This window comes from Callithrix jacchus, chromosome 16 (genome assembly GCF_049354715.1).
Source record: "Callithrix jacchus isolate 240 chromosome 16, calJac240_pri, whole genome shotgun sequence".
Lineage (NCBI taxonomy): Eukaryota > Metazoa > Chordata > Mammalia > Primates > Cebidae > Callithrix > Callithrix jacchus.
Window position 1 is genome coordinate 7,571,924 of NC_133517.1, and position 5,984 is coordinate 7,577,907.

At 44.6% G+C, this 5,984-nt stretch overlaps 1 pseudogene; it reads left to right on the top strand.

Moving 5' to 3' along the window:
• Nucleotides 1-1,239: 1,239 nt before the first annotated feature.
• Nucleotides 1,240-5,753, top strand: LOC100400042 (ankyrin repeat domain-containing protein SOWAHC-like; annotated as a pseudogene).
• Nucleotides 5,754-5,984: the final 231 nt, after the last annotated feature.

Here is a 5,984-nt window from a genome sequence, read left to right on the forward strand (position 1 = left end):
TCATTTCTCTTGGGCTCTGAACAGCACTGGTGTGTCCTTGAACTCTTTAGGGCATTTGCTGTGTGTGGTGGGAGCATCCAGATGTATACACCTTGAAAGGCTGGTTCTTGCAATGATCCTGTGAGGACACAGGATTACAAGTGGAGGAGATGGCCTGTGCTTAGACTAGGAAAAGTCTGCATGATTTCCTTCATTAGACAAGCCTTTTCTTCTTTGGTGGCATTGTGTTTCCTTGCTGATATCCGTGCCTATGACTGAACTCTGTTTAAAACAGGTAATGCTTCCTCCAGGAGCTCTTGTAAGGCAGGTCTAGTGGAAACAAAGTCTGTCAGCATTTGCTTGTCTGAAAGAATCTTATTTATTCTTTGTTTATAAACCTTAGTTTGATAGGATATTAAATTATGGATTGGAATTTATTTTCTTTAAGAATGTTGAATTTTGACCCCTAATCTCTTCTATCTTGCAGGTCCACTGTTAGTCTAATGGGCTTCACTTTGTATATGACCTGGCTTTTCTCTCTAGCTGCCTTTAACATTTTTTCTTTCATTTCACCCTTGAATATGACAATTATGTTTCTTGGTGATGATCTCATGGAGTATCTTACTAAGATTCTCTACATTTCCTGAATTTTAATGTTGGCCTCTCTAGCTGGGTTGGGAAATTTCTCATGGCAGATATGCTGAAATATTTTCTAAATTGGTCCCATTTTCCCCATCTTCTTCAGGTACACTAGTCATAGATTTGTTCTGTTTACATAATCCCATATTTCTTGGAGGTTTTGTTTATTCCTTTTTAGTATTTGTTCCTCTATTCCTGTCTGTCTGTCTTATTTCAGAAAACCAGTCTCAAGCTCTGAAATTCCTTCCTCCACTTGGTCTGCTCCGCTATTAATATTTGTGATAGCATTATGAAATTCTTGTAGTGTACTTATCAGGTCGGTTACATTCTTCTCTATACTGGCTATTTTGTCTGTCAGCTCATGATTTTTAGCCTCCTTGCGTGGGGTTACAACTAAATGTTTGGGAGGTTTTTTATTTATTTATTTATTTATTTTTTATTTTTATAGGAAGGGAGGAAGGAAGGAAGGCAGAAAGGGAGGAAAGGAGGAAGGGAGGGAGGGAGGAAGAAAGGGAGGGAGGGAGGGAGAGAGGGAGGAAGAAATGAAGAGAGGGAGAGAGGGAAGGAGGGAGAGAAGGGAAGGAAGGAAATCAGGCAGTGAGAGAGACATTGCCGACCTGGATCTAGAGGTCTACAAGTTGATTTCTTTTTTTCTTTTTTTGAGAGAAGGAAAGAAAAAAAAGGAGTGAATGAGAGGAAGAAAGAGGAAGAAAAAGAGGGAGAGAGAACGGAAATGTTGCTTTATTCTAAAAAAATGGGTATTAATAATGGCCAATCAATATTTCATTTAAACCTATGAGTAGGTGTGATGTGATATTGACAAGAATGTATATTTTGTGTATTTAAAGTGGAGAGCTCTATAAATATTTATTGTTTACTTGTTCCAGATCTGAGTTCAAGTCCTTGATATCCTTGTTAATTTTCTGTCTGATTGAGTCTAAGTCTCTATGTATCTGGGTGTTAGGATCATTAGCTCTTGTTGCATTGATCCTTTTACCACTATATCTTTGTTGCTTTAAAATCTATTTTATCAGATATGAGAATTGCAACTCCTGCTTTTTATTTATTTATTTATTTATTTTTGCTCTCCATTTGGTTGGTAAATCTTTCTCCATCCCTTTGTTTTGAGTCTTTGTGTATCTTTGGATGTGAAATGGGTCTGGATGTAGCATACCATTAGGTTTTGGCTGTAGTTTTTGATTGGGGGATTTAGTCGACTTAAATTTAGGGTTACTGCCATTTGATGTTAACTGGCTATTTTATCCATTTGTTGATGTAAATTCTTTATGTTGATGCTTTTTACTTTTTGGTATATTTTTAGAAAGGCTAATACTGGTTGTTTCTTTCTATGTGTAACGCTTCTTTCAGAAGCTCTTGTAAAGCAGGCCTGGTGGTAATAAAATCTCTGAGTACTTTCTTGTTCATAAAAGATTTTATTTTTCCTTCAGTTGTGAAGCTTAGTTTGGCTGGATATGAAATTCGGGGCTGAAAGCTCCGTTCTTTAAGGATGTTAAATATTGGCCCCCACTCTCTTCTGGCTTGTAGAGTTTTTGCTGAGAGATCTGCTGTAAGTTGGGAGGCTTTTTAATATTGAAGGATGGGATTGGTCCTGACATATAGTTTTAGAAATACTAGCAGAGGGCTAGAGAAAGCACCTTCTATAGAGTAATCATGCCTTATGTAAACAGTCTGTGAGACTGGTGTCCAGAGAAGACCAGGATATAACATGAATGAGGAATAGGTGCCTGGGGAGAGGGTAAGGATGCAGAGAAACCGTCAACATTCTATAGACTATATTTTAATAAGTAGGTTAAAAATCCCACCAATCGCCCGCCAGACTTCATCGCCGTGGAGAGCCGGCCTCTGGGAGCCCGCCGCCATGGGAACCTGGTGAGCGTCCAGCTGGAGGGGCAACAGCGCGGTCGAGGATGGAGGGGTCGGCGGAGCGGGGCCCGGAGGCGGACCCGGGCCTTGAGGCGACCCTGGGCCCCGAGACTGTGCTGCGCTTCCTGGGGAGCGCGGGGGCCGGGCCCACGCCGAGCTGGTGCAGCACTTCAAGGACGCCGTAGGCGGCGAGCCCGGGCGCGCTTCAAGGAGCTGGTGAACGCCGTGGCATTGGTGCGCGTGGATCCCGCAGACGGCGCCAAGTACTTACACCTCAAGAAGAGGTTCTGTGCGGGGCCGCCCGCGCCAGCTGGGGAGCCGCCACGAATCCAGGTGACCGCCGAGCCTGAGGCCCCAGACAGCCCGGCCTGGCCCGAGGTGCGCGATCCGCTCCCCAACGCAGCGATCCCGGAGGCGCACCCCGGACGGGGCCTCCAGCCTGGCGATGGGAGCCCCCTGCTGCTGGCCCCCGCACAGGCCGCCCTTAGCGCCGGGGCTCCCTGGAAAAACTCGCGGCGACGTGCAGCTCCTACCCCGGACTCCGGCCCGGGGGGCGGCGAGGACCTGGAGCCCCCGCCCCATGGCTGCGAGGAGGCGGACAGGGGCAGCTCTCTTGGGAGGGGCATCGCGCCGAGGCCGGCCCGCCAGAATTTCCGCGACCTGGTGATGTGCAGCTCCCCGCAGCTGAAGAGGAGCGTGAGTCCCGGGGGCAGCAGCCCGGGCAGCTCCTCCGGGGGAGGACGCAGCAGAGGCGGGGGTGACTCAGACAGAGCATCGGTGGCCTCGTCCGTGGAGGAGGAGAGAAGTGGCGGGGACTCCGTGACCCTAGACCCCCTGGAGCACGCCTGGATGCTTTCTGCCTCCGATGGCAAGTGGGACAGCCTGGAGGGCTTGCTCACCTGTGATCCCGGCCTGCTGTTCAAACGGGACTTCATTACCGGCTTCACCTGCCTGCATTGGGCGGCCAAGCACGGAAGGCAGGAGCCTCTGGCCATGTTAGTTAACTTCGCCAACAAGCACCAGCTGCCCGTGAACATCAACGCCAGGACGAGCAGAGGTTACACCGCCCTGCACTTGGCAGCCGTACACGGGAACATAGAGGTGGTGACGCTGCTGGTGGGGACCTGTGAAGCCGATGAGGAAATCAGGGACTGCAGTGGGAAAAAGGCCTCCCAGTACCCGAGTCAGAGCATTGCGGAGGAGATCGAGAACCTGGTGGAGCTCTGGACCAGGAAGATGGGGAAAGCGCTGCTAGCAGCGGTGGTGGGTGCTGGAAGCTTTCAAAGGTGCTTCCCTCGCACCTCATCACACACAAATTCTCACACCCCTTAGAAGATGGAGGAGACCGTTACCACCACCACCACCATCACCACTCGGCTGACGGGTGGGTCGGAGGCAAAGCCAAGGATCCAGGGCGCAAAGCCAAGGATCCAGGGTGGCTCCAGTGGACGTATAAAACCCAGGCTCAACAAAATCCGCTTCAGAACCCAGGCTGTCCACACCACACACCGTTTCAGGGACCCAGAACAGCCACTGGAGGATGTCGAGGATGAGGAGGAAGTAGAGGAGGAACGATCTGTTAAAGGCCGCTCTTCCTCCTTCATATTGAGACCAAAGTCCAATGTATTTGGGTAAAAATGGTTTCTTTTTTTTATAGATTAATATTTTTAATTACACAATTAATAATCACTATGAAAAATATGGATCACCGCAATCCCACCAACAACTGAACATTTTTCTTAGCTTTTAAATTCTTTTTATTTTATTTTATTTTTTTATTGGATTTTAGGTTTTGGGGTACATGAGCAGAGCATGCAAGACAGTTGCGTAGGTACGCACATGGCAGTGTGCTTTGCTTTGCTTCTCCCCTTCACCCACATTTGGCATTTCTCCCCAGGCTATCCCTCCCCACCTCCCCCTCCCACTGGCCCTCCCCTTTTCCCCCCAATAGACCCCAGTGTTTAGAAAATGCAAAGATTTATTTGTCTTCAGACATTCAGTAGTAGGTGTTTTAAGTAAATGAGACCAGAAAGACAAGGTAAATTATTCATTCTTGAGGGATTGGAATGGATGGGGCGGAGTTCCCTTCAAGCTAGCCTTCTGGGGAAAGTGAATTTCTTTTTAAGAGATATTATCCCTTGACCTGTGCCTCTTCTCTGCCCTGGAGTCAGTTTCTGGAGACTAGAAATGGACCTAATTTGGGGGAACAGAATCAATGAATGGGAGTTCCTTTACTTTAGCCATTCCTGGATGCCTGCACAGTAAGGAACTGTGCACTTTAATGTATCTGATTTTATAAGGGGTTACTCTTTCAAGAGCAACAACAACAACAACAAAACAAAAACGCAAATTGTAATGAAACTGGTAGTATTTGTAAGTTTGAAAACAACATACTGCCCCGTTTTTTTACTAATTTGCATTTTAAGTTACTGCTGAAGGTTAGATCAGAGTTGAAATGCAAAAATACCAATTAGAGAATACTGTGAATGAAATGAGAACCCCTTAGTATTCTATGTGTATTGTAAGTAACAGTTCAATTATTTTTTAAAAGCAATTTCAGTTTTAATCACTGAACTAAAGAAACTGGCAACATTCACTTACGTGGTATGGTTTCCACCGAACTATCTCTAACCCACTATTAAGGTACACCAGTGTTCAGGTACACTAATAACCACACAAAATTTTATTTAAGGAAGATAGTACTTAGCAAACTATGGTACTTTAAATAAAATGTTGCCTCTTGTTCTCATTCTCACTAACGTGTTACTATTCAAAAAGTTTGAATTTGCTGGGGTTTTTATTTTGACGATCATATAACCGTTCTTCTATTTGGCATAACCCTATTTAAGGGCACTTAGAGCTGAATTACCTACAGAAACTATTTCTGGTTTAAATAATTAGCATGAATTGGCCTAAGTATTAGTGAGCCCCTGTTTCTGTGAAGTAATTATTAAACAATTTAATGATTCTCACATAAGATATACTTTAATACATTGGTAGTCTTTATGACTTGTAGCAATGTTGCAAATGTTTAAAATGCTGAACTTAATTTTCCAACCTTTTCTTGACAATTAGATACCTGTCCTGTAGTTACTGAAAATCTGGGTAGGAAATCTACCCAGTTAAAATGACACTTTATAAAAGGGAATAGAGAAGAGATGGGACTATTTCTGTATTTAAATGCTGCTGGCTATTAAATTCCTTTGTATGTAAATGAAAAATGCCATTAATTAAAGACTTGTTTAAGTGTGGTTCTTAATTATATTTCCTTCATTTATATTAGAGTAAATGGCTTCATAATTACTTTAAAATTTAACCCACAAGCATATTAAATCTGTTTGTTTAAGATTAGAAATAATTTTTGAGAGGGGCTAATTTAAACACGTCCTCCTTTAGTCTTTGGGTCATGTAATTGCAGAAACCTAAGTACCTACAGCCTACAGGATAAGGGAGTTCACAGCCTGCAGGATGAACACATGTGT